Genomic DNA, 6,229 nt, shown 5'->3' on the forward strand with positions numbered 1-6,229 from the left:
ACATATTAGTATAATTATGTTCCACACAATATTAGGGTGTCCTGGACTTTATATAGCAAACACCCCTGCAGCAACACAATATGTGATACACATAGTGCACAAACACACTGCCTTCCACTCAAGCATGTTTACCTGGAACCTATAAAGATTTAGCTTTAAAACTTTCTTCCTTTTGAAGGATATTTTGCAGATAAAATGAAATATTCCAGGATAATCTAAGAGAACCCAGACTAAAAAGTAAGCTGAGGTGGCATTGGGTACAGCTGGCCATTGTCTCCTGCAATTCAGTGAAATAGGGGCCTTCATTTTGCCATAGTGGGTAAAGCTACAACCAGCAATTCCTGCCCCCCATATAGGTGCCAGTTTATGTTCTGGTGGCTTTGTTTCTAATCCATCTCCATGGTAATGGCCTGGAAAAGCAGCAGAAAATGGCCTGAGTGTGTGGGTCACCACCACCCATGTGGGAGACATGGATGAAGCTCCTGGTTTTGGCCTGACCCACCTTGGACATTGCAAGGAGTGAACCCACACTTTCAGGGTCTTTCTGTATCTCTCCCTGTAACTCTGACCTTCAGCTAAATAAGTATATCTAAAAAAAATCAGTGAAATGTTAATAGGAATGTTGACTTGGTTTCTTCCCAGAACATTCCTGTTATGTGGGAAAGTTGAAGTAAGCATTGCTCATTAAATGGGATAGGACTTCATTGTCTAATAAAAATAAATACCATTAACTCATGAATTCAGGTTAACATGCTACACAAAGAATGTTTTAATATTGGGAAAAAAGTCATACTATATCTGCATAATGAATCTGAGATGATATGATTAGAAATCATGGAAAATATGTATTTTAGAAAAACTGCGTGTCATGGTTGTCACAGAGAAAAGGAAGAACATTCGTGCTCCTCCTCCCAGTGCCCAGGCTGCAGTGGCTACAGCAATGGGGTCAAGAACTCTGACCTTTCACTGACAAAAACAATAACAGTTTCCTCCTTCCCCACAACTCCTGTGGCACCCCCAGCTCTGATCCTCCCCCATACAATTCAGTGTCTCCTCTCTCCTGTGGTCCAGGGATCCCTTAGCCCCCAGGCTCTTGCCATCTACCTACTCAGGAGGCCCAGTCTCACTGTGCCCTGCCCTCCTCTTTGGGGGTTGCCCACCGCCAACATGAGACCTGCTTCCAGGCCACTTTGGTGCCAAATCCTGAGGTTCTCTAATAATCTTGCTTCACCTTGGCTACAAATATGGAGGGGCTGGTTCATTACAAAGTGGGGACCCACAAGTGGTTGAATTACCACCTACAAAGACCTTTCTGCCAGAATCTCTGAGGGATGGCCAGCCTCTCCCTGTGCTTTCAGATCATTACACCAACTCTGCTGGTAGCCTCTCCTTGGCACATTCAGACTGTGATGGACCAGCTGACAGGAAAGATGACACAGAGAGTTACAGCAGTGGATGCCTCTCTATCCTCTAAACATCAGTTCATTCTCACTGGTCCAGATGGAGCAGGAACTGGGGTGGTGATACTGGCTTTTCCAGAGACCTCCAGCACCAAGCAGGAAATATTCACCACCTGAGACAACCTGGTTCCTGGCAGGATCCAGGTTGTCATGGGTTCTGCTTCTGTGGAGCAATTTCTGGGCAGGATGGACCTACAGCAGCTCCAGGTGGTGGAGTACTGTACGATCTGTGGTGACAAAGCCTCTGGCCATCACTATGTGGCTGTCAGTTGTGAAGGTTGCAAAGGTTTCTTTAAAAGGACCATGCAAAAAAAATTTTAGAGCAACCAAGACTTCGTCATCAGCAAACATCACTGTAATCACTGTCAGTTTTGCCAGCTGAAAAAAAATGCTTGGCTATGAGCATTAAAATAGAATCTGTACAGAGTAAACAGATGTCCTTTGATAGCAGTGGGAGAAACTGAGCAATTGTGCTGCTTCACCTGAGAAAATCTATATCCAGAAGGACCTGAGAAGTCCTCTGATATCCACAAGACAGAAGGATCAGGGATGCTTGTGAATGTCTAGCAGCCTAGGATGGCACAATTCTCTTGGCAGTGACTCCAAGGCAGAAACAAGCCAGGGAGCTTAGGCACACTGGCAAATGTAGCGACCTCCTTGTCAACCTAAGTGAATCCTTGAACAATGGTTACACTTCAGAAATCCAGCTAGAGGACCAGTCTGCAAGTGAGATTGCAGGGCATTTGATACCTTAGCTAAAGCACTTAATACCACAGACAGCTCCTGGCCACCAAGCCTGATCAAATAGATGGACGCCAGTGGAGGAGGGAGCCTCCATGTCACCATAAGGGACCAATAAGCACCTGCCATTGAGGTTGAAGGCCCTATCCTTTCAGACACACACTTCATGTTTAAGCTGACAATGCCAAACCTGATGCCGAAGCACCTCAATGTGCAGTACATCTGCAAATCTGTGTCCTTCCTGTTCTTCCTCTCCATGCACTGGGCCAGTTCAATCCAAGCCTTTCAGGCACTTGGGCAGGACTGCCCTCTTCACTTCCTCAAGGGTCTGTTGGCCATGTGCAGACACAGAGCCTCAAACCTGTCAATACTGTGGCTGTCTTGTTCCCTAACATTTCCTCCACTCTTTTTATTTTGTAAATAATACACAGTGAACATCAGGGATTTATGAATATTAGAGAGTAGTCACCAAATTATTTTAAGAAATATACAGAGAACATTTATGGTAGCACCCTACAAAGTAAGAGTCCCCAGATTTATCTGATGTAAGCCTTTAGTAAAGTTATAACCAGATTTGTGAACACTGATTCATTGATAGCATCCACATGAATTTTAGCCAATTCATAATTACATTTTGTCAAATTTACAATCCCTTGTGTATTTTCAACACTCCACCATCCAGGGATGTACTGATTAATCATGGACAGATTATAGATTGAGCTATTCCATTATGCTATAGTGACACACATATATCTCTCCAATTTTTGTCACAATCCAATTGAACATAATTAACAAGTCCCTCTGTCACTTCCCTTAGGAGATTTATGTTCTGTTTTAGGGTCATGATCCCATTATGCAGATCCTGGATATAACTTTGTATCATCTACACACCAATATGGTGCTGCCTGATACCATTCTAGCACATGCATATCAGGTGGGTAAGGAACAGAAGCCCGATGTACTCCTTGAACATTTACATTGCTAACCATAGGTGTCACTAAAAGATTAATAAATTTTCAGGCTTGGAAATGTCCTGTCTTTGTCTTCTTCCTAAGTTATTGGCTTGTTCCACAAGTGCTTTCAGCACTCTCCATGTCCTGGCCCACTTTTGATCTCCCTCAGTGTCTTGGGGATGTGTAGCCTCTTCATCCCCTGTTGTATGGTGTGATTGGATGTGTAGGAGAGGGATCCATTGTGATCTGGGTTCATTTTTTGGAAAGACACAAGGATATCCTCTGCCACAGGTTAGTAATGGGCTAGGACCACACCATTGATTAGTTTAGAGATCCTTCCACTGTACCTGAGGTAACGGACTTCAAGAGGCTAATGGGGTCCAATGAGTCATAATAGGAGCTTCTTGTTTGTCATTTAAGGTAAAAATAGTTAGTAAGGCTTTAGATAATAATGCATGTTGAGAGTGGGCTCCCCCCTTGTGATTTTTTTATATATGTGCCTTTAATCTCTGATGATGGTGCTCCATGATAGCTTGAATTATACTGTTATAGGGAATGCCCGTGACATGTTGAATTTTTCACTGCCTGCAGAAGTCCTGAAACCATTGACCTGAATATACTGGGCCATTGTCTGTTTTAATCTGAAAATTAATGCCTAAAAATAAGAAATATTTAATACAACAACTTATTGCATGTGTGTGGCTGTTTCTCCTGTCAAAGTGGAGGCCATTAAGGCATTAGAATAAGTATCTATAGTTATATGGACATATTTTAATTTTCCAAGTTCCAGAAAATGTGTAACATCCATTTGCCAAACAGCATTTTTTTTTAATCTTCTAGGGTTGGTAGACATTTATAGACCTAATGGCTAGAATGGACAGTATTGGTTGCAAGACAAGACAATACATTTTGATTGCCGAGTGTCGCTCCCCCTCTTCATGGAGGAACGACACTAAACCCTGCCTAGGCTTCATATCCAAGTCACGGCCCCATTATGTCGCTCCCCATCTTCGTGGAGGAACGACACAGGACCCTGCATTGTTCTTTCGTCTGCTCGGCCCTCCCCGGGTTTGCTGCTGGTTCTTCCCAGGTTGGCTACGTACGGTCCCTTCCACCTCCGTGGAAGGGCGGTTCCCCCTGCCACTTTCCCCACTTCCGCAGGGGAGCGGCACACCGCTGGCCAGCTCTCTCAGGGGCTGCTCAGGTGTTCCTCTTAGATGTTCCTGGTGCATGTTGTCTCTCTCCTCCTTTATAGTCCTCTTCCACCAATCCCAACTCTGCTACCCACACGCCAAGTACACTGCTCTCCTCCAATCAGGAGCAGGTCCTCCTGTTTATTGGTTGAACTGGAGGCAGCTGTGTAGAAGCTGTTTCCTCCTCTCCCAGTGCCATATTGTGGGAGAGCAGATGCATAGAATAAGTCTTAATTCCAGTAACTTAGTCTAGTCTGAGTTGCTCCCCACAGCTGAGTAGTAAGGTGTAGAAACTGTTGATTTAGCATAGTTGGATCTTGATGTAGCAACAGATGATTGAGTTTTTCTTGTTCTAAATATTGGATATTTATCCTAGTAAGTTTGTAGCCTCATTTATTCAGCTAGCTGTCCAGGAATTCCAGAGTGGACTCTGATATGGAAGATGTAAAAAGGCTTATTGTTTGATAAAAAAAAAAATTGTAGAGAGGTAAAAAAATAGTTGCAATGGCATATTCTTTGGTTTAATATAGGAAGTTTATAAGGATTGTAAAGGGTCAGTAAGGACATTGATCTCTTGGGAAGTCATTTGTAAGTCATTGTGAATACCCACTAATTCCAAAGTTTGTGCTGAAACCTGAATATTACGCCAAGTCTTGTGGACAGAAAGTTTTTGATTTGATTTATAACAAGTCATTGTGACTGTCTCTGTAGAACTACCATTTGTATATAGGGTATCAGCCTGGGGAACAGCGTGTCTACTCAGCATTTGAGGCATAACATTGGTCTTGCAAGTAAGGTGAGTGAGCATCTTCCTAGATGGGTAGTGGGAGTTTATTTTTCCCAGAAAATTTTGTAGAGTAGCTTGCCCTATGGGATCATTTTCATGTAGATATTCTACTTCTTGTTTATTTAAATGTAGTGTGAGGGTATGGTACTCTACCGCAGCAATAGCTTGACACTGTTTTCTGCCTTCCTTATTAAGTCATAGTCATAGTTAAATAAGGTGTGATGTGTCGCTCCCCCTCTTCGTGGAGGAATGACACAGGACCCTGCACTGTTCTTTTGTCTGCTCGGCCCTCCCCGGGTTTGCTGCTGGTTCTTCCTGGGTTGGCTGCCGTCCCTTCCACCTCCGTGGAAGGGCGGTTCCCCCTGCCACTTTCCCCACTTCCACGGGGGAGTGGCACACCACCGGCCGGCTCTCTCGGGGGCTGCACAGGTGTTCCTTCAGATGTTCCTGGTGCATGTTGTCTCTCTCCTCCTTTATAGTCCTCTTCCACCAATCCCAACTCTGCTACCCACACGCCAAGTACACTGCTCTCCTCCAATCAGGAGCAGGTCCTGCTGTTTATTGGTTGAACTGGAGGCAGCTGTGTAGAAGCTGTTTCCTCCTCTCCCAGTGCCATATTGTGGGAGAGCAGATGCATAGAATAAGTCTTAATTCCAGTAACTTAGTCTAGTCCGAGTTGCTCCCAGTTGCTCCCCACAGAGATGAAATTAGGAAGTACATGATGGGTATACTCTATGACTGCTTCTGAATTTTGGCTTATTATTCCCAAAGGTTTTTTGGTAGGGACTATAAGTAATTGTATTTCCTTTTCTTGGATTTTATCCATGTAGTTCCATTTTATCCAAAACTTTATCAATTCAAGTACTTCCTGAGCATGAAGAGTATCCATTCCTATTGAATTAAAGTGGAATCTTCCTCCAATAATTGAAATAAAGGACTCATTTGAGCAGTAGTAATGGAAAAATATGGTCTACACCAATTAATATGTCCTAGGGCTTTTCTAGCTCATTTAACTTTAAAGTTTTCTTTAACTCCAAATGAGGTTTTATAGATCTTATAGCTGTGTCAGTAATTATTGTTCCCAAATATTGTAAA

General features: G+C 43.4%; 1 pseudogene; it reads left to right on the plus strand.

Moving 5' to 3' along the window:
- The first annotated feature begins 1,238 nt into the window (after positions 1-1,238).
- LOC149119380 (nuclear receptor subfamily 2 group C member 2 pseudogene) lies at positions 1,239-2,625 on the plus strand (annotated as a pseudogene).
- Positions 2,626-6,229: the final 3,604 nt, after the last annotated feature.

This window comes from Oryctolagus cuniculus, chromosome Y (assembly GCF_051225735.1).
Source record: "Oryctolagus cuniculus isolate XC-2025 breed Fujian yellow rabbit chromosome Y, ASM5122573v1, whole genome shotgun sequence".
Taxonomy (NCBI): Eukaryota; Metazoa; Chordata; class Mammalia; order Lagomorpha; family Leporidae; genus Oryctolagus; species Oryctolagus cuniculus.